Source organism: Pteropus vampyrus, unplaced genomic scaffold (genome assembly GCF_000151845.1).
Source record: "Pteropus vampyrus isolate Shadow unplaced genomic scaffold, Pvam_2.0 Scaffold509, whole genome shotgun sequence".
NCBI classification, from domain to species: Eukaryota; Metazoa; Chordata; class Mammalia; order Chiroptera; family Pteropodidae; genus Pteropus; species Pteropus vampyrus.
This window is the reverse complement of record NW_011889290.1, coordinates 2,237,170-2,256,447: the sequence shown is the minus strand read 5'-3', so window position 1 is coordinate 2,256,447 and position 19,278 is coordinate 2,237,170.

The following is a 19,278-nucleotide window of genomic DNA, read 5'->3' as shown; positions in this document are numbered from 1 at the left end:
TATTAAAAGAAATTGAAGAAGATACAATGAAATGGGAAGATATTCGTGTTCTTAGATTGGAAGAATCAACATAGTTAAAATAACCTTATTATCTAAGGTATTATACAGATTTAATGCAATCTCCATCAAAATCCCATCGGCGTTTTTTAAAGAAATAGAACAAAAAATCATCACATTTGTATGGAGGCACAAAAGACCTCAAATTGCCAAAGCCATCCTGAGAAAAAAGAATGAGGCTGGAGGCATCGCTCTGTCTGACTTGAAATTATGCTACAAAGTGACAATAATCGAAACAGCATGGTATTGGCAGAAAAACAGATACACAGACCAGTGAAACAAAATCGAGAGTCCAGAAGTAAACCCATGTTTATATGGGCAAATAATTTTCGACAAAAGAGCCAAAACATACAATGGAGAAAAGAAAGCCTCTTCAATGAATGGTGCTGGGAAAACTGGAAAGCCACCTGCAAAAGAATGAAACTAGACTGTTGTCTATCACCACACACCAAAATTAACTCAAAATGGATTAAGAACCTGAATATAAGTCCTGAACAATAAAATTCATAGAAGAAAACATAGGAACTAAACTCAAGGACCTTGGACTTAAAGAGGATTTTAAGAATTTGATCTCAAAGGCAAGGGAAGTAAAAGCAAAAATAAATGAATGGGACTACATCAAAATGAAAAGTTTCTGCACTGCAAAAGAAACCATCAACAAGGTAAAGAGACAACCATCCAAATGGAAAAATATATTTGCAAGCAACATCTCTGATAAGGGCCTAATATCCAAAATAAAAAAAAAAAGAACTCATACAACTCAATAAGAAAAAAAAAAAAATGATCCAATTAAAAAATGGGCAGAGGACCTGAACAGACACTTTTCCCTAGAGAACATACGAATGGCCAAAAAATATATGAAAAGATGCTCAACATCTCCAGCTATTAGAGAAATGCAAATCAAAAACACAGTGAGATATCATCTCACACCTGTTCGAATAGCTGTTATCAGTAGGACAAGTAATAACAAGTGTTGGAGAGGATGCAGAGAAAAGACAGCCCTCATACACTGCTGGTCACACTGAAAATTGGTACAGCCACTATGGAAAACAGTATGGAAGTACCTCAGAAAACTGAGAATTGATCTACCATATGATCCAGCAATCCCTCCACTGAGTATTTACCCAAAAGACTTGAAAGCATACATCTAAAAAGATATTTGCACACCGATTTTCATAGCGGCATTATTCATGATGGCCAGGACATGGAAGCAACCGATGTGTGCTATGATAGATGATTGGCTAAAGAAGCTGTGGTACATATGTATGATGGAGTATCACTCAGCCATAAGAAGAGATGATATACTGCCATTTGCAACAACATGGACGGACTTTGAGATAATCATGTTATGCGAAATAAGCCAGACAGAAAAGGTTGAAAATCACATGATATCACTTAAATGTGGTAATTAAATCTAAAAGCAACAAATGAATAGGACAAAGAAAGAGACTCATGGACATGGACAATAGACTAGTGGTTAGCAAAAGGTGGGGGGAGGGGGGAGGCTGGTGGTGTAAAATGGTCAAATATGTGGTGACAGAAAGAAATCTAACTATGAGAGGTGAACGCACAATGTAAATATATAATTGCCTTACTGTTAAAATGTACAGATGAAACTTACCAAATTTTATTAACTAATGTCATCATAAAAGAATAAATTAATAATAATAATAAAAGAATTAATGCCACTTCTTTGCAAACTCATCAAAAAAAATTGAAGAGGAGGAAATACTTCCAAACTCATTCTATGAGTCCAGTATTAACTTGATAATACATTAAAACAAAAGAAAAGAAATCTATAGACCAATATACCTGATAAATATATATGCAAAATATCTCAAAAATATATTAGCCAACCAAATTCAAGAACACATAAAAAGATTATGCACTATGACCCAGTGGGATTTATCCCTGGGATGCAAGGATTGCTCTACATACACAAATCAGTAAATGTAATACATCGCACTAAAGAAATAAAAAGTTAAAAATTACGTAATCATTGTAATAGATGCAGAAAATGCATTTTAAAAATACAATATCCTTTCATAATAAAAATCATCAACAGATTGGATATAGAAGGAACATACTTCAACATAATGAATGCCATATACAACAAACCCACAGCTCACATTATACTCAATGGTGAAAAAATTAAAGTTTCTCTTCTAATACCAGGAACAAGACAAGGATATTCACCCTTATCACTCTTTTCCATATAGTGTTAGAAGTCCTATCTTAAGCAATTTGGCAAGACAAACAAAAGTCATCCAAATTGGAAAGGAAGAAGTAAAATTGTTGCTATTTGCAAATAATACAATTTTGTATATAGAAAATCCCTGACTCACCCAAAAAAGTTGTTGGAATTAAACAATTTCAGTAAAGTTGCTGGATATAAAATTAACATACAGAAATCAGTTGCATTTCTTTACACTAATAATTAAACATTTAAAAAGTAATGAAAACTATCCCATTTGCAACAGCATCAAAAACAATAAAATACCTAAGAAATAAATTTAACCAAGGAAGTAAAAGATCTGTACAACAAAAATTATAAGACTCGAAAGAAAACAGAGACACAAACAAATGGGAAGACATCCTGTGTTCACAAATCAGAAGAATTAATATTGTTAACATGTTGATAACACCCAAAACCATCTATAGATTCAGTGCAATCTCTTTCAAAATTCCATAGCATTCTTCACAAAAACAGAAAAAAAAAATCCTAAAATTTGTGTGGAATTACAAAATACCTCTGGTAGCCAAAGCTATCTTAAGAAGAACAAACACACCTCCTGATTTCAAACTATACTGTAATGCTATAGGAATAACAGCATGGTACCAGCATAAAAATAGACATACAGATCAATGGAATATAATAGAGTCCAGAATGAAACCTCTGCATATAATATGTGACAGGACAGTCAAGAATACCTGATGGGGAAAGAATAGTCTCTTAACAAATGGTGTCAGGAATACTGGATAAACACATGTAGAACAATAAATTTGGACCCCTATCTTTCACCACTCACAAAAATTAACTGGAAATGGATCAAAGACTTAAACATAGGACCTGATACCATAAAATTCCTAGAAGAAAATGTAACAAAGAAGCTCTCCAATATTGGTCTTGGCAATTATTTTTTTGGACATGGCACCAAAAGTACAAACAAAAGGAAAAATAAACAAATGAGACTACGTCAAGTTTAAAAGCTTCTGCACAGAAAAAGAAACAATCAACAAAATGAAAAGGCAACCTACAGATTGGGAGAATTTTTGTAAACCATATATCAGGTAAGGGGTTAATACCCAAAATATATAAAGAACTCATACAACTCAGTAAGGAAAATAATAAACAATCCAATTTAAAAATGGTCACAGGAACAAAGTGACATTTTTCTAAGGAAGACATACTAATGGGCAACATCACTAATGATCTGGGAAAGGCAAATCAAAACTACAATGAAATATTACCTCACACCTGTTAGAATTATTATCATCAAGAAGACAAGAGAACAAGTTTTGGCAAGGATATGGGAAAAGGCAACCCTGGTACACTGTTAGGGGGAATGTAAATTGGAGCAGCGCTATGGAAAACAATATGAAATTCTCCAAAATATTAAAAATAGATCTACTATTGATCCAGCAGTTTCACTTTTGGGTATATACCCAAAGGAGATGAAAATAGGATATTGAAGAGATTCATGCACTCCTACATGTATTGTAACCTTACTCATAATACCCAATATATAGAAACCATCAAAATGAATGAATAGAAAATAATAATAATAAGATTATTGTTCAGCCATGAGAAAGAAGGACATCCTGCCACTTGCAACAATATGGTCGATTGGATCTTGGGGACATTATGCTAAGTAATGTAAGTCAGACAGAGAAAGACAAATACTGTATATTACTTATATGTGGAATCCTAAAAGTCCAAACTTATAAAACCAGAGTAAAAAAGGTGGTTATTAGAAGATGAGTTGAGGTGGGGGGATTGGACAGATATTGGTTAAGTGTGTAAACTCGCAATCAGTAGTTAAATCTTAGAGATCTAATACACAGCTTAATGAATATAGGCAACAATATTTATTATAATAATCAAACTTCATAATATTCATATTTTCTGTGTCTCTATTTTAGACTATTTGATCTGTCAAAATATAAAAAAAATTAAAGTTTCCGCTAATAGTGTCTCTATCAACTTATCTTTGTATTTATGCATTTGCTTTATTTATTTTAATATAATAATATTAAATGCAGAGTCAGGAAAGTTATCCCACATGTGTGGAATAATAACTCTTATCAATTAGTTTTAAATTAACTCATTTTTCCATTTAATGGTGTTCACCTTTAATTCTACTTTAACTTTTAATTGCAATCCCTGCTTTTGTTTTTTACGTCAAGGTGATTGATATTTTCCACTGTTTCAATTTTAAATACTTTTGTCACTTTCATTGTACGTCTTATGAACAGCATACAATTGGATTTTGGTTTTTAATCCAAGTTGAGTCTGTCTTTTTTAAAAGAGACATTTGATCAATTTATATTGACGGCAATAACTGATATACTCAGTCTTATCCTGCCATCATGTTTATTTTAATATTTTGCTTTTCTTATTGTAAGCAAAGTTGTGAGTTTTTTAAAATTTTTATTGAGAAATATAATATACAGAAAAGTAAAGAAATATATATGCACAATTTAATGAAGCAATTATTGCCACCATCCTGGTAACCCTCAATGTGATACTTCTAATCATAACTCTTCCCTCTTCAACCAGAGGTAACCACTTTCATGATCTTTGCAATAAACAGTTTATAGCTTATAGTTGTTCTATTTGTGTATGCATCTCTAAATGATATCATTTAGTTTTCTGTTTTAAAATTATGTATAAGTAGAATCACAGACAATGTCTCTTAACGTCTTGCTTCTTTCACCTAATAGTACATTTTTGAGATTCATATACGTTATGTTAAATTGCAGTTAATTCATTTCTTATTGCTTTGTAGTATTCCATTGTATGAATATACCAAAATTAACTTATTAATATACCTATGTCAACTTTTTGAGAGTATTATGTGCATGGTACATTTTTTTTAGTTCTTTTTATTTTAAACTTTCTATATTCTATGTTTTGGAAGTATTGTTTTATAGATATGGTAAAGTTAGATTCTTGTGTTCTTACTGTTGTTTCAATTTAATCTGATAATTTTTGGCCATTAGCTGTAATATTTAGTCCATTTAAATACAATGTAATTATTTTATACTTGAGTTTCAATCTATTTTCATATTTTATGCTTTTTATTTTTTCCATATATTCAATGTTCCTATTTTCTCTCTTGCCTTCTTTTGCAATAATTCTTTTTAGCATTCCATTTGCTTTCTTCCTGATTTATGTTATTGCAGCAATTACTCTCTTGATTTTTCAATCTCAATATACATTGTTGTTATTTGTTTATTGTTTATTTAGGCTAACCAGATATTAATTGCTCTCTTTGCTCTTTATTCTTACTTGTGCATCAGATCTTCCATTAGAATTATTTTCTTTATTTTTTTTTATTTTTAGACATAAAATCTTTATGGTGATGCTGTACAGTTAGAAGTAAATTAAAAGATGTCAACATAATTTATATATAACATTGTCATTAAAGAAAAAAGTAATCCTCAGAACTGCTTCTCTGAAATCTCTGTTTCTGGTCCATATGTCTTTCCAGTAGTTTTTGTTTTGTTTTATTTTTTTATGGTGACACTGTCTAATAAAATCCAGTAATTTTCAAATGCACAAATCAACAGTAAGTCATATATATTTTGTATTGTATGTTCACTGTCCATAGTTAGATGTCTTTCAGTCACCACATATTTGATCCTTTTACCCCATTTACCTCCACCCTGCCCACTACCTTCTAGTAATCACTAGTCTATTGTCCATGTCCATGAGTCTTTGTTTGTAACTTTTAGGTTTATATCCCACATATAAGTGATATTATATGATTTTCAACTTTTTCTGTCTGGCTTATTTTGCTTAGCATGATTATCACAAGGTCCATCCATGTTGTCACAAATGGCAATATTTCATCTCTTCTTATGGCTGAGTAATACTCCCTTGTACATATGTACCACAGCTTCTTTAGCCAATCATAGGACACTTTGGTTGCTTCCATATCCTGGCCACTGTGAATAATGCTGCTATGAAAATCAGTGTGATAATATTTTTTTGGATATATGCTTTCAAGTCTTTGGGGTAAATACCCAGTAGAGGGATTTCTAGATCATGTAGTAGATCAATTCTTATTTTTCTGAATAACCTCCATACTATTTTCCATAGTGATTGTACCTATTTGCAGTCTGACCGGCAGTGTATGAGAGTTCCTTTTTCTCCACATCCTCTACAACACTTCTTATTACTTGTTCTGTTGATAATAGCTATTCTAACAGGTATGAGAAGGTATCCCGTTGTGGTTTTGACTTGATTTCCTTAATAACTAGCGATGTTGAGAATCATTTCATATGTTTGTTGTCCATTTGTATGCCCTCTGGGGAGAAGTGTTTGTTCAGATACTGTGCCCATTTTTTGATGAGATCTTTTGGGTTTTTTTGTTGTTGTTATTGAGTTGTATGAGTTCTTTGTATATTTTGGATATTAGCCCCTTATCAGAGGTGTTGTTTGCAAATATACTTTCTCATTTGGATGGTTCTTGAGTTTCATACAAATAGAATCAAATAATATGTACTCTTTTGTACTCTGTCTGCTCTTATTCAGCATAGTACTTTTGAGATTCATCCATGGTATGTGTATCAGTAATTTTTTCTTTTTATTTTTGAGTAGTAATTCTTGATTTCAGTATATCATAATTTATTTACCCATTCTCCAGTTCATGGACATCTGAGGTGTTTCCAGGTTTTGGTCATTATGAATAAAGTTGCTATAAACATCTACTTGAAAATATTTTTGTAAACTTTTTTTTTTTTTTTTGCTTTTTTGTTTTTCCTGGGGATAGAATTACTGGGTCATGTGTTAGGTACAGGAGTAATTTTATAAGAAACTACCAAAATATCTTCCAAAGTGATTATAACAAGATAACTATTAAATAAAATCAAGGCTTAAAATTTTTTCACCATGGAGGAGATAAGAATTTATGGCTCAAATCCATCAGAGGGGCTAACTATTACTGTTTCTCAGGAAATATGTTTCCTTGACCTCCAAACCACCATTGCTTAGCTTCAGGACAACTTTTCCTGTAGATGCTTGGTGAGAGTACACTTTTGATTTACCTTATCCTGTGGTCCAGCCTTTTTCATCCCATCTTTATGTGGGGACAGTCTCTCCTTCTTAGGCTGACCATGGGATTTGCTTCTGAATGGTCATCAAAATCAAAGATCAAGTTTTCTAGCATCAGAGAATGCCCTCAGAACCCAAGAGGCTGCTGTGCTCTTCTTACATTTTTGGGTTCCCATTTTCCCTTAGATTTTGGACAGCCTAATCATTACATCTCAGAAGCTTTTTGATGATTTTTTAAAAAGATCTTTTAAATTTTATCCAAAAATTTAGATGTTTTCAGAAGGATTTCCAGCAACCACCAGAAGCTAGGAAAGAGGTATGGGCCAGATTATCTCAGAGTCATCATGCTGACAACTTGATCTTGGCTGAGATAATAAATTTCTGCTGTTAATCCACCTAGTTTGTGGTACTTTGTTATAGCAGCCTCAGAAAACTAACACATTATTAGAAGAAATAGCAGGAATTTCTATGCAAGAATTCACTAGTTTGAAAGAACTAGGGGAAAGCACAAATCCTGGGAGCAGACTGTGTTGATTTAAGTACAGTATAAACTGTCAGGGGTGAAGGGCCCTAGTAAGTATTAGGACCTCTGATGGTATTGACATGTGGAGTCAAACAACAAATCCCTGAGAGCTGCTCCAAAGATATAGCTGGCAGAAAGTGGATAGACACTCTGAGCTGTAGAATTTCTGGTATTCCAATAGACAACATGAACTCAGACAATAAACATATTGGTTGATTCCCTGTGATATGATTTAATATGTTCCTCTGTCTCCTGTCCTTCTAATAAACAGGAAATATACTATAGTATCTACTTCAAGTGTGGCACAGATTGTAATGGACAAGACCACCCCAGAGGACAATTTAGGGGCCACAGGCAGCAATGAAGTATGAAAAACTGTGTGAAGTTTTCTCAAAAAATTAAAAATAGAAATATCCTATGAGCCAGCACTCTCATTTCTGAGAATCTTAAAAGAATTGAAAACAGGATTTCAAAGAAATATTTGTATTCCCAGTTTCATTACAGCATTATTCATAATAGCCAAGATGTGGAAACAACCTAAATGTTCATCAATTGATGAATGGATTTGAAAAATGTAGTATATACATATAATAGAATACTATTCAGCTTCTATAAAACAAGGCAATTCTGTCTTATGTTATAACATAAATGAAACAATAGGAAATTATGCTAAGTGAAATAAATCAGTCACAGAAAAGACATGATTTCATTTAATTAAGTATCAAAAGCAGTCGAATTCATAGAAGCAGAAAGTAGAATGATGGCTGCCAGGGGCTAGAAGTAAAAGGAAATGGGGAGTTGTTGTTCAATGGCTAAAGTTTCAGTCATGCAGATTGAAAAAGTTCTAGAGAATAGCTGTACATTATGCGCATATAGTTAACGGTACTATACTATACACTTAAAAATTTGTTAAGAGGATAGATCTCATATTATGTGCTTTTTACCACAATAAAAAATAATTTAGCTATTACAACGGTAAACATCCAAAAAAATGTCACTAAACTGTTGATAAGACTATGGGAAAATAGGCACTATACATTGCAAAATTGTACAATCTTTAGAGAGATTTGGCATTAGCTGACAATATTACATATGCATGTCCTCCATATAACCTTTGACCTGGAAATCCTACTTCTAGAAATCTATCCCACAGATACACTGGCAAAGATATAAAAAGATAAAAAGTTACTCTCTGCACAAATTTACTCTCTGCAGGACTATTTGTAACACCAATAACAAAAACATAATGGACTACTATGCAGCATTAAAAAGAAGTGAGGAACATCTCTATTGTTATAGACTGTATCTCCCCAACCTCAAATGCATGTGTTGAAACACTACCCCACAGTGTGATAGTACTTGGAAGTGGAGACTTTGGGAGGAGAAAATTAGATTTAGATGAGGTCATGAGGATAAGGCTCCTATGACAAGATTAGTATCCTTATAAGAAGAGGAAAAGTGTTTACCTAGAGATACATACAAAAATAATTATGAATGTAATAGTACAGTATCTTGGATTGTCTTCAAAAAATATAGAGGAAAGGAATAAGTGAGGGTACAGATGAAATGAGATTATCCATCAATGATAGTTGTTGAAATGGAGTGACAGGTACCTAGTAGTTCATCATACTATTCTACTAATCTTTTCACACAACAGACAAATTATCTAGCACAGTCTTCCAAAAAATAAGTGAATTCATATAATTTGGTTCCCTTAACATTGTACAGGAGGAAAAAGAAAACCTTTTTTTCTCTACCCTCTTAAAATCAGTGGCTAGGGTCTGTGAATCAAATTGACAAAAGATTAACAGGAGAAAAAGGTTTATTCTATGTGCATTGGGCAGGGGGTTGGGGAGACTCACAGAAATGAAGTGAAAATTCCAAAGAGATGGTCAGTCACAGAGGCTTATATACTATTTCATTTTAGCAAAAGGTGATAAATTTCTGCAGAAGTCACAAGACAAAGGAAAAGTGTTTTGGGCTTTTAGAGGCAGTAAATTTGGGAAAGTAAATATATAGGAGAAACTAATAGAAAATAAAGATTATTTAGTGAGGTTCATTTATGTAGTCACATCTTGATACTGTCTCCATCTCTCGTGATAAAGATTGTTCTTCCCGTCCTGGAACGAGAGGGCATCAGCTTCACAAGGGAAATGTTTACCCTGATTTTAGGCAGACAAAGAGAGGGCAGAGAAGTTTTCTTATGTCTGCTTTTTCTCAATCCCTTTCATTTCAAAATAATCCTATGCCAAAGTGGTATATTCAGGGGGAGGAGGGGACAGGGGAGGATATTCTGATGACTTCCAATGTCTTCAAGATAAAAGTTATCTTGTTTAAAGGAATTAGAAATTTCTTTCCTCCTCATATCATCCTGGGCTCTATTGGCAGCTCCATGACCATTAGGGAACCAGACTCCTTCCACTCTGTTTCTCTGCCATCCTCAAATGCATCCTCAATGGTTTCCATCTCATCATTCATGCTACTCAAGATCTTGCCATGATATCCACATTCTAGACAGCAAAGAGAAGGAAAGGATGAAGAACAGTATGCCTATCTCTTATTACAATAGCTAGCTGTTACAAATAATTAGCTGAATAATTCTCTGCATTAGGTATAAAGTTCTAAGAAATTATCATTCTTTTCGATAGGCCTGATACACTAGATCCCTCTTGCAAAGTAGGAGGTTTCTCACATTTCCACCAATGGCTAATATTTTCTGGTAGCAATAAAATAAAATTTCACACTTTTTCCCAATTGTTTGTGCCATTATGCAAGGAGAAACATACTCTGGCATTTAAATAAAATGTCTTTTGGTATGGAAAATGGCAAGCCTTATCCCATAAAACTTCAAAACCAATCTAAAATTGGTATAAGAACTACATAGAGTGATTATATAATTTAAAATGGAGTGGAAATATTAAAATTGAATTTTTAAAGACCAAAAATACATATTATTTTTACATAGATGTCAGTGAGATATTTCAGTAGTACCATCTTGAGACTAAAATAAAATAGGGCTGATGTTTGTTTCTATTCTCATGTGCACTTTATTCTGGATTCTCATCATCTTTAATTTTCTTGTTCTTGTAAAAGGCTTACTTTAACCTAGGGCTTTTTTGGTAATAAGACCTTTCCAGAGATCTCTGGTTCAATGGTACTCAATAAATCTTTGAAAATAGTAAAATTGGAAGCAACATTTTAAAATGCCTAGGACAATCATATCCTGTCTCACAAGCATTAGAATTAGTACTCAAGAAAGATAATTTTTTATAAATTATTGACAGCTCAGTGCAGCATACCTCACAGTATCCTGGAGGTGATCTCTAAGAGCTCACTCCTTAGTGAGTAAAGCCAAAACTTTCTTAAAAGGCTAGTTATTAGATTATTATGGAAAATCTAGTCTCTGATTCAACAGTGATTCTCCACTATTAACAACTTGATAATGGGTAGGCTTCAAGGAATAATAAAGAAAGAAATAAAAGACTTTCTAAGCACTTCTGGTGATGCATACCTCATTATTCCAGGCATAGATGAGATATCCAGCTGTTGAAAGTTTTTATCTGAATTTCAGAAGAACAATAAAATTTATACTTCTAAAGAATGGAGTATTAAACTTATTTGTGAAGAATATATACTGTTTTACTTTTTAGAGCAACATTTAGTGAAATAATTTTGTTTCCTTAAAACTTGACTTTGTAGCTTCTAAACATAATTAAGTCATACTAACTATACTATTGTGGGAATTCATTTGGATTCCCACACTTGGTATAAAGATTATTTTTAATTGAAAACATTGAGCTACAGAAGAGGCAGAGAAAAAATATCTAATCTGAACTTCCCATATCTGACTAAAGCAAAGTCTCCAGATAAATACAGCTGCCATTAATCCCCCTTTGAGGGTGTTTCCTTTAAATTCAGCTTCCATGGAGACAGACAGCCGATTTTTATTAGCATCAAAAAGCCCAATAGAACCTTCCATGCTTTCCCATTAAAACTCTAAACTTCCCCTTGTTAAGTTGATATATAAATCTTTATTCTGGCTATTCAGTGAGTTACTCATTACTAAGCAACTGCCAAGTGCACACATACCTAAACTTCATCTTTTCTCCTATTGATCTTTTTATTGTCGATTAATTCACAGGCCCCCAACCATTTGACTCTAAAATGGTAGAATAGACTTCCTCCCAATGTTACCCAAGTCTCTAAGACTACTCTTCTTACAAAGACCTGTTGACTGAAAAATAACATCAGCTAGGTATTTTATCACCAAAAAGGATTTATTCAGGAAAAAGAAAGGGTTGTAAGCCAGGGCATGCAGAAATGGCAAGCTACTCAGGCCTGCATGTCAATATGTAAGGGCATTAATATAAGAGAAAAGGAAGTTAATGGAAGGAGAAGTTAGAACCATAGAGCTTTATTATAAACACAGAATTCTTCCTTTTCTTGTATAGGGTTCTTGTATAGGGTTTTCTTGTACAGGGTTCTTGAGTTTACTCAGAGTGCGAGAACTTCCATGAGCCCTAGCTCCTCCCATAGATCCTCCTGACTGATTATGTTTGCTTAAAGTTCCAGTTTGTCTTTATGAGACCTATATTGAGGGTGGGGATAAAATAATGTAAACTCAAAAGTAAAAAATCAATTTTTGCATGCTAAAACAGAATATCTTACATATCTGGCTAATAGCTTTGGCCTGGTATGAAAAATATTTTTCCATTTTCTCCTGTCCTCAAACTCTCAAGAGCTATGCCACCTAATCCTAAAGTTTTCTCCAGGAGGGTGATAAAATGGGATTGATGTTTAGGTGAATACATTAAATACATTTCTTTATTTATCATTTAATGATCTTCTATTTTGTATCAGGTATTGAAATAAGCAACTGAAAATCCTTAATTCCAAACATATAAAAAGAACTGCAAAGCTGTCATTCAGCAAAGCATTTGAAGTCTTGTTTCCCAGCATGTCCTCTGTTTGGCTCAAACCCTTATTAAAAATTTCTATAAGTTTGGATATTCTTACATCTATAGCTTTTAAGTGAAGTAATGAAAACAGATGAGTAACATTATGAAAAATAAACTGGTAGGAGATGAGACCAAAAGAGAAACTAGATAGCAAACCCTACATTAAATACTTCAGAAGGAACTTCATGAGAAGTAGTATAAAAGGCCTCATTAAAATATTAAATAATCAGATTGATTGTAATATAAAAAATATCCATATAAGGGAAGTCCCTGTCAAGATGGCATAGTAGTAAACACTGTGCTCGCCTCCTCTTGCAGCCACATCAAAATCACAACTACACTACAGAACAGCCATTATTGGGAGTCACCTGAAGTAGCCTCACAGAAGTCCTACAAGTGTGGACATACACAACAGGCCATCTTGTAACTGGAAGGCCACCGAGTCTGGGGCTCATTCTGCCTGTGCTGTTTAGCCAATAGACCGACACAGGAGTTGAGATATTTAAATGCTCTAGTGATATGAGAAGGCTGGAGGTTAACACTTCAAAACTGACTTCCTTTCTCTGATTTAGGGTATTTAAGGGAAACTCTGGGCATTATTCCAGAGGCTGCATGATGCTTCGGAGCATCTGTTGTGCTTCATGAAGCCGTTCCTCTAGAAACATGGTCCTTCAGTGGTGTTAGCAACCCAGGAACAAAATTGGGAGTAGTCTGGAAAGAATGCTAGACCAGAAGAATTGTGATCAGTAAGCATAAGGACATTCATTAATCATAAGTTCCAGGGCAACTTTCTATGGGAAGGGACGTTCCAAGTTCTGGGTCAAGCTGTAGAGGACAATCTATTGGTAAGTTATAGAGCAAGGAAAAGTAAGGCTGGGGACACTATAAGGCCTCCACCACAGGGGTCCCAACCAGGCCCTTCTTCAATCTCAAGACTGGTAGGCAGAGACACAGATTAGGCTGGTCCCACATCCAAGTGTGGTGGTTAAAAATTAGGAGGGATCTCTCAGCTACAGAGGTTCCCTTGGAGAAGCAAGGGGTCTAGGCCCCACACCAGGCTCCACAGCCCAGGGTTCCAGTGCCAAGAAGAGTAGTCCCCACAACTTCTGGCTGTGAAAACCAGCAAAGATTATGGCTGAGTGAGGTAGAGGGAGGCTGGAGTTGCAGGCATTCCTCTTAAGGGATCTTCTAGTGGACTTATTCACTGACAGACTCACTGGCTCTAAGTTCCAGCACTGAGGCATCAGCTTGAAAGGCACCAGGGACATACAGGGAGGAAACGAATTATCTGGTCTCAGAGCAAGTGCTAAAGGGGCAGATTTCTCCCAGTCAAAAGTGCTGGCAGAAGCCATTTTTCCTTTGGTGAGCTGTCCCCACACCCAGTGTGCAGATGCTGGCAGCCACCATATCTGAGACTCCATCAAACTGGTTAACACTGGTCACTCCACCATGGTGATTCCTTGAGACCCTGCCCCACCCAACTTGCAGGCCCACCCAAGCCATTTCCAGAGGCTTTTCCATACAAACAGCCTGTCCTGGCTCATGCTGCAGACTTTTCTAAAATCTCTCAAAGGTTCACAAAACCCAAACAAGCAGTATCTGGCCTCAGCATGCCACATACCTCTTGCTGAGCAGTCCCAAGCCTGGCACTAGCAGCAGCTAGCCTTGGATTGCAAATTGGCCTCTCGAGGCACTTCCAAGCTCAGTGCAAGTGGAGGCTATTTGCAGATTGCTTGGTGATTCTTGCCAGGTAGCCCCAGGCAGTGCAAAGGCTTCAGCTGGAGCCCTTCCCCCACTACGCCACCCCCCACCCCCCACCGCAAGGAGGCCCCTAGCTGGCATTCCCAGTGGCCAGCTTCAGACTGAGCTGGAGCACAACCCAGGATTGCATCTGAGGATGACACACACAAGGGGCAGACTCAGCAGGTACCAGAGCCCTGCTAAAGTGAATTCTGCTCCCTATGGTCAGCCACTCACCAGCCAGTCCTCACAACAGATAACCCAAGGGTCAATCCCCACCCCCATTGACATGCAAACAGCAACTAAGTCTCAACTACAACAGGAGGGAAAACACAACCCATACAAGGGACACACCAGGAGCACCTGGCCCAGATGACCATGGGAGACGGAGCCACAGGACCCCACAGGACACCTACTACATAAGGTCACTCTATTAATACTGGGAGAACTAGGACCCTTGCCTAATACATAGAAACAAGCACAAGAAGGCAGCTAAAATGAGGAAACAAAGAAATATGTCCCAGATGAAAGAACAGAACAAAACTCCAGAAAAAGAACTAAACAAAATGAAGACAAGCAATCTACCAGATGCAGAGTTCAAAACACTGGGTATAAAAATGCTCAGTGAACTGAGGGAAAGAGTGGATGATCTCAGTGAGAATGTTAAAAAGAGATAGAAAACATAAAAATGAAGATAGAAAACATAAAATGGAACCAGTCAGAAATGAAGAATACAATAAATGACATGAATTCATTAGAGGGGATTGACAGGAGATTATTTAAAGCAAAGGATCAAATCAGAAATTTAAAAATAAGGTAGCATAAACATCCAATCAGAATAGCAAAAAGTAAAAAAATCCAAAAAAATGAAAATAATTTAAGGAGCCTCTTGGGACCACATCAAGCATAACAACATTCACATCATAGGGGAATCGGGAGGAGAAAAGTGAGAGAGAAAGAAATTGAAAACCTATTTGAAGAAATAATGATGGAAAACTTTCCTAAGCTGGTGAAGGAAATAGATGTACAACCCCAGGAGGCACAGAGTCCCAAACAAGATAAATTTAAAGAGGCCCACACCAAGACACATCATAATTAAAATGCCAAAGGTTAAAGACAAAGAGAGACTCTTAAAAGCAGCAAGAGTAAAGCAGTTAGTTACTTACAAGGGAGCACCCATAGACTGTCAGCTGACTTCTCTACAGAAATTTTGCAGGCCAGAAGGGATTGGCACAAAATATTAAAAGTGATTAAAAGTGAGCACCTACAACCCAGAAAAGCTATCATTTAGAATCAAAGGACAGATAAAGAGCTTCCCAGACAAGAAAAAGCTAAAGAAATTTATCAATACCACACCAATATTATAGGAGATGTTAGAAGACCTTCTTGAAGAAGGAGAAAAATGAGAAGGAGGAGTAGAGGGGTGAGAGGAAAAAGAGGAAGGAGAAGGAGGAGGAAAAGAAAAAGAGATCAAAAATATGAATAATAAAATGTCAATAATGACATAACTAACAACAATTACTTTAAATGTAAATAGATTAAGTGCTCCAATCAAAAGATAAAGTGGCTGAATGGATAAGAAAACAAGACCCTTACATATTCTGCCTACAAGAGAATCATTTCAGATCTAAAGACACACCCAGACTGAAGGTAAAGGGATGGAAAAATGATATTTCGTGAAAAAGGAAACAAATAAATAAAAAGCCAGGGTAGCAATACTTATACCACACAAAATAGACTTCAAAACAAAGGCTATAACAAGAGATAAGGAAAAACCCAGTGACCCCACTTCCAGGTATTTATCCAGACAAACCCACAACACTACTTTGAAGGGACATGTAAATCCATATGTTCATTGCAATGTTATTTACAATAGTCAAGATATGGAGGCACCCTGGGTGTCCATCAACGGAGGAAGAAATAAAGGAGAGGTGATTCACATATACAATCAAATATTGCTCAGCCATTAAAAAATAAAATAAAATTTTGCCATCTGCAATAACATGGGTAGACCTAGAGTGTATTGTGCTGAGTGAAGTAAGTCAGACAGAGAAAGACAAATGCCATATGATTTCATTTACATATGGAAGCTAAAAAGCAAAATAAACAAAACAGAAAGAAACTCATAGATACAGAGAACATTTTGATGGTTGCCCGATGGAAAGGAGATTGGGGGATGAGTGAAAAACAGAAAAGGATTGATAAGTACAAATTGGCAGTTACAAAATAGATGTGACATATAGCATAAGAAATATAGTCAATAATATTAGAACGATGTATGGCATCAGATGGGTACTAGATTAATTGGGGTGATCACTTAATAAGTTATATAAATGTATAAATCACTATGTTGCACATCTGAAACTAATATAATATTGTATGCCAAATGTAAATGAAAAAATTTTAATTTATTAAAAAAATAAAATACTTTACAAAAAATACCCACATAAGGCCATTTTCCTACACCTCATACATTGCTTAGTACTCGTTACCATTATCTACAACTTTTCTACACAGATGTATGTAAGGTTGAGAATGAGTCATCACAGGATGTGCCTCCATGATATCAAGATTGTTTTAAGCTAGAGGCAAATAAGATCCTGTGGGCTCAAGAGAATCTTCTGCCCCCACTTAACTATTCAGAAGAATTGGAATTAGGAGCCTTGCCCATAAGAAATTATCAAAGATAACACTTGTTACCTATCTACAGGGCAGAGCAAACTTCTAAAATTACTGAGTTTATAATCAGTGTCAAACTTTGGTGCTTGTATATAGACATATGTTTGTGCTGGCTGGAAAATTACTGCTTGGCTATCGCCCATGGGAACATAGGCTATCACCCATGAGAACATAACATTCTAACAATAAGCTTTCTGCTTCTGTACCCCTCTGCTTGCACAATCGATCTGTGGGTTGACAGGTACTGAATAGGAGAAAAATAGACCTTTGTGTTCAGACAGAATGAAGAATGGGATTTTGGGCTTAAAAACCCTGTACCTCTACATTTTGGGGCTACTTAATTTGGGGTCTGCGTACCCCTGGCAGAACCAGCTGGCTGAATAAAGAGTGTGTTTCCTATAACTCACTGATTTCTGGTGATCCGTGTGTCTTTCAGGGGCTGGCGGCTACAACATGTTGGTATTCTGGCAGTGACTTGATGGGCTTGTGAGAAAGGTAGATGCTCTGTAATCGTCACAAAGATAAAAGAAAGGAGAGTTCCTAGACTCTGGGCAAAAAGGAGGAGTAAAGATGGAGAATATGCCTCAGTAGTAGGTATTTTAGGGGAGAGGGAGGAAGCAATTGCTGGTATGGAAGATCCATACCAGAGTGGTTGACTTTAAGTCCTGGTGGGGAACCTATTCCCCAGGGACAGACTTTGTAGCATTAAGAACAGTGGGCCACTGTTGTGGGACCTTCTCTCATTCAACCTTTGAACCAGCCTTCCTGCTTAACTTTCTACTCTGTCCCAAACAATTATGCACACACCTTTTCTCTTCCCACATGTGGACCAAAAAAAAAAAAAAAGAGTTCTGTGGAAAGTAACCTCACAGAGTGCGATCAGATTACCAATTCCTAACTGGGCAGGTCATGGTGAATAGTCATGTCACAGGCATATAACTTCTTTGGTAAAAGGATTTTCTTTGCCTTAAGCATGCCCTGTCTGTATAATTTAACGTACCTTCGAAATAAACCGTAACCACCCTCAAGAGAGCACATAATCTTATTAATTATCCTGTAATCTAATCTCTATCTTGCTTTTTCCCCACTTTCATGTAATATTCCTTATAGTCCATCCTTAAATTCAAATGCATAAAAGAAGCTGCAAAACTTTCCCCAGATCATTTGAGATCTTATTCCCTGGCATGTGTCATCAGTTCAGGCTGAAATAAATTTATACAAATTCTCTACAAGTTTGTACATTTCTTACTTTGATACACATTACTATTACTGAAATAAAAGAGAGTTCATTTGCCTGCATGTGTCAAAGCCAAATGAGATATGAATAGGGGTTCGCAGCAAAATATGTAAAGGTTTATCTAAGAAAATGGCGCCAAGGCTGGAGACACAGGTGAGCTCTCTGATGGCCTCTAGGAAATAGATTATATAGAGGGAAGATCATTAGGAATGGTAGGTAAGGGAGTTGAAGTTGTGGGCTCTACAAGTGATCATTGCATTAAGTCCTGGTGTCAGTCATGGTATCATTCCACCTAGTCTTGAAGGGATGTGGCTGGTAGGGTCAGTCCAACTCAATGGGTCTGGAGCTGAAACACAACTGAGGTCAAGATGGTATCTTTAGTTTGACTGAAACTCTATTTCAGTGGTCAACAGATCTGAGGCTTTGTTCCTAAAACCGATGCTGACCAAAATCCGATGTCCTAATGTTGTAGCCACCAGCCCCTGAAAGACACATGGACCACCAGAAATCAGTGAGTTATAGGAAACACACTCTTTATTCAGCCAGCTGGGTCTGCCAGGGGTACGCAGACCCCAAATTAAGCAGCCCCGAAATGTAGAGGTACAGGGTTTTTAAGCCCAAAATCCTATTCTTCATTCTGTCTGAACACAAAGGTCTATTTTTCTCCTATTCACTACCTGTCAACCTATAAGCCGGGGTGTGCAAGAGGGGAGTACAGAAGCAGAAAGCTTGTTATCAGAAGGTTATGTCCCTATGATCAAAAGCCTTTTGTTCCCATGGCGATAGTCAAACTGTAATTTTCCTA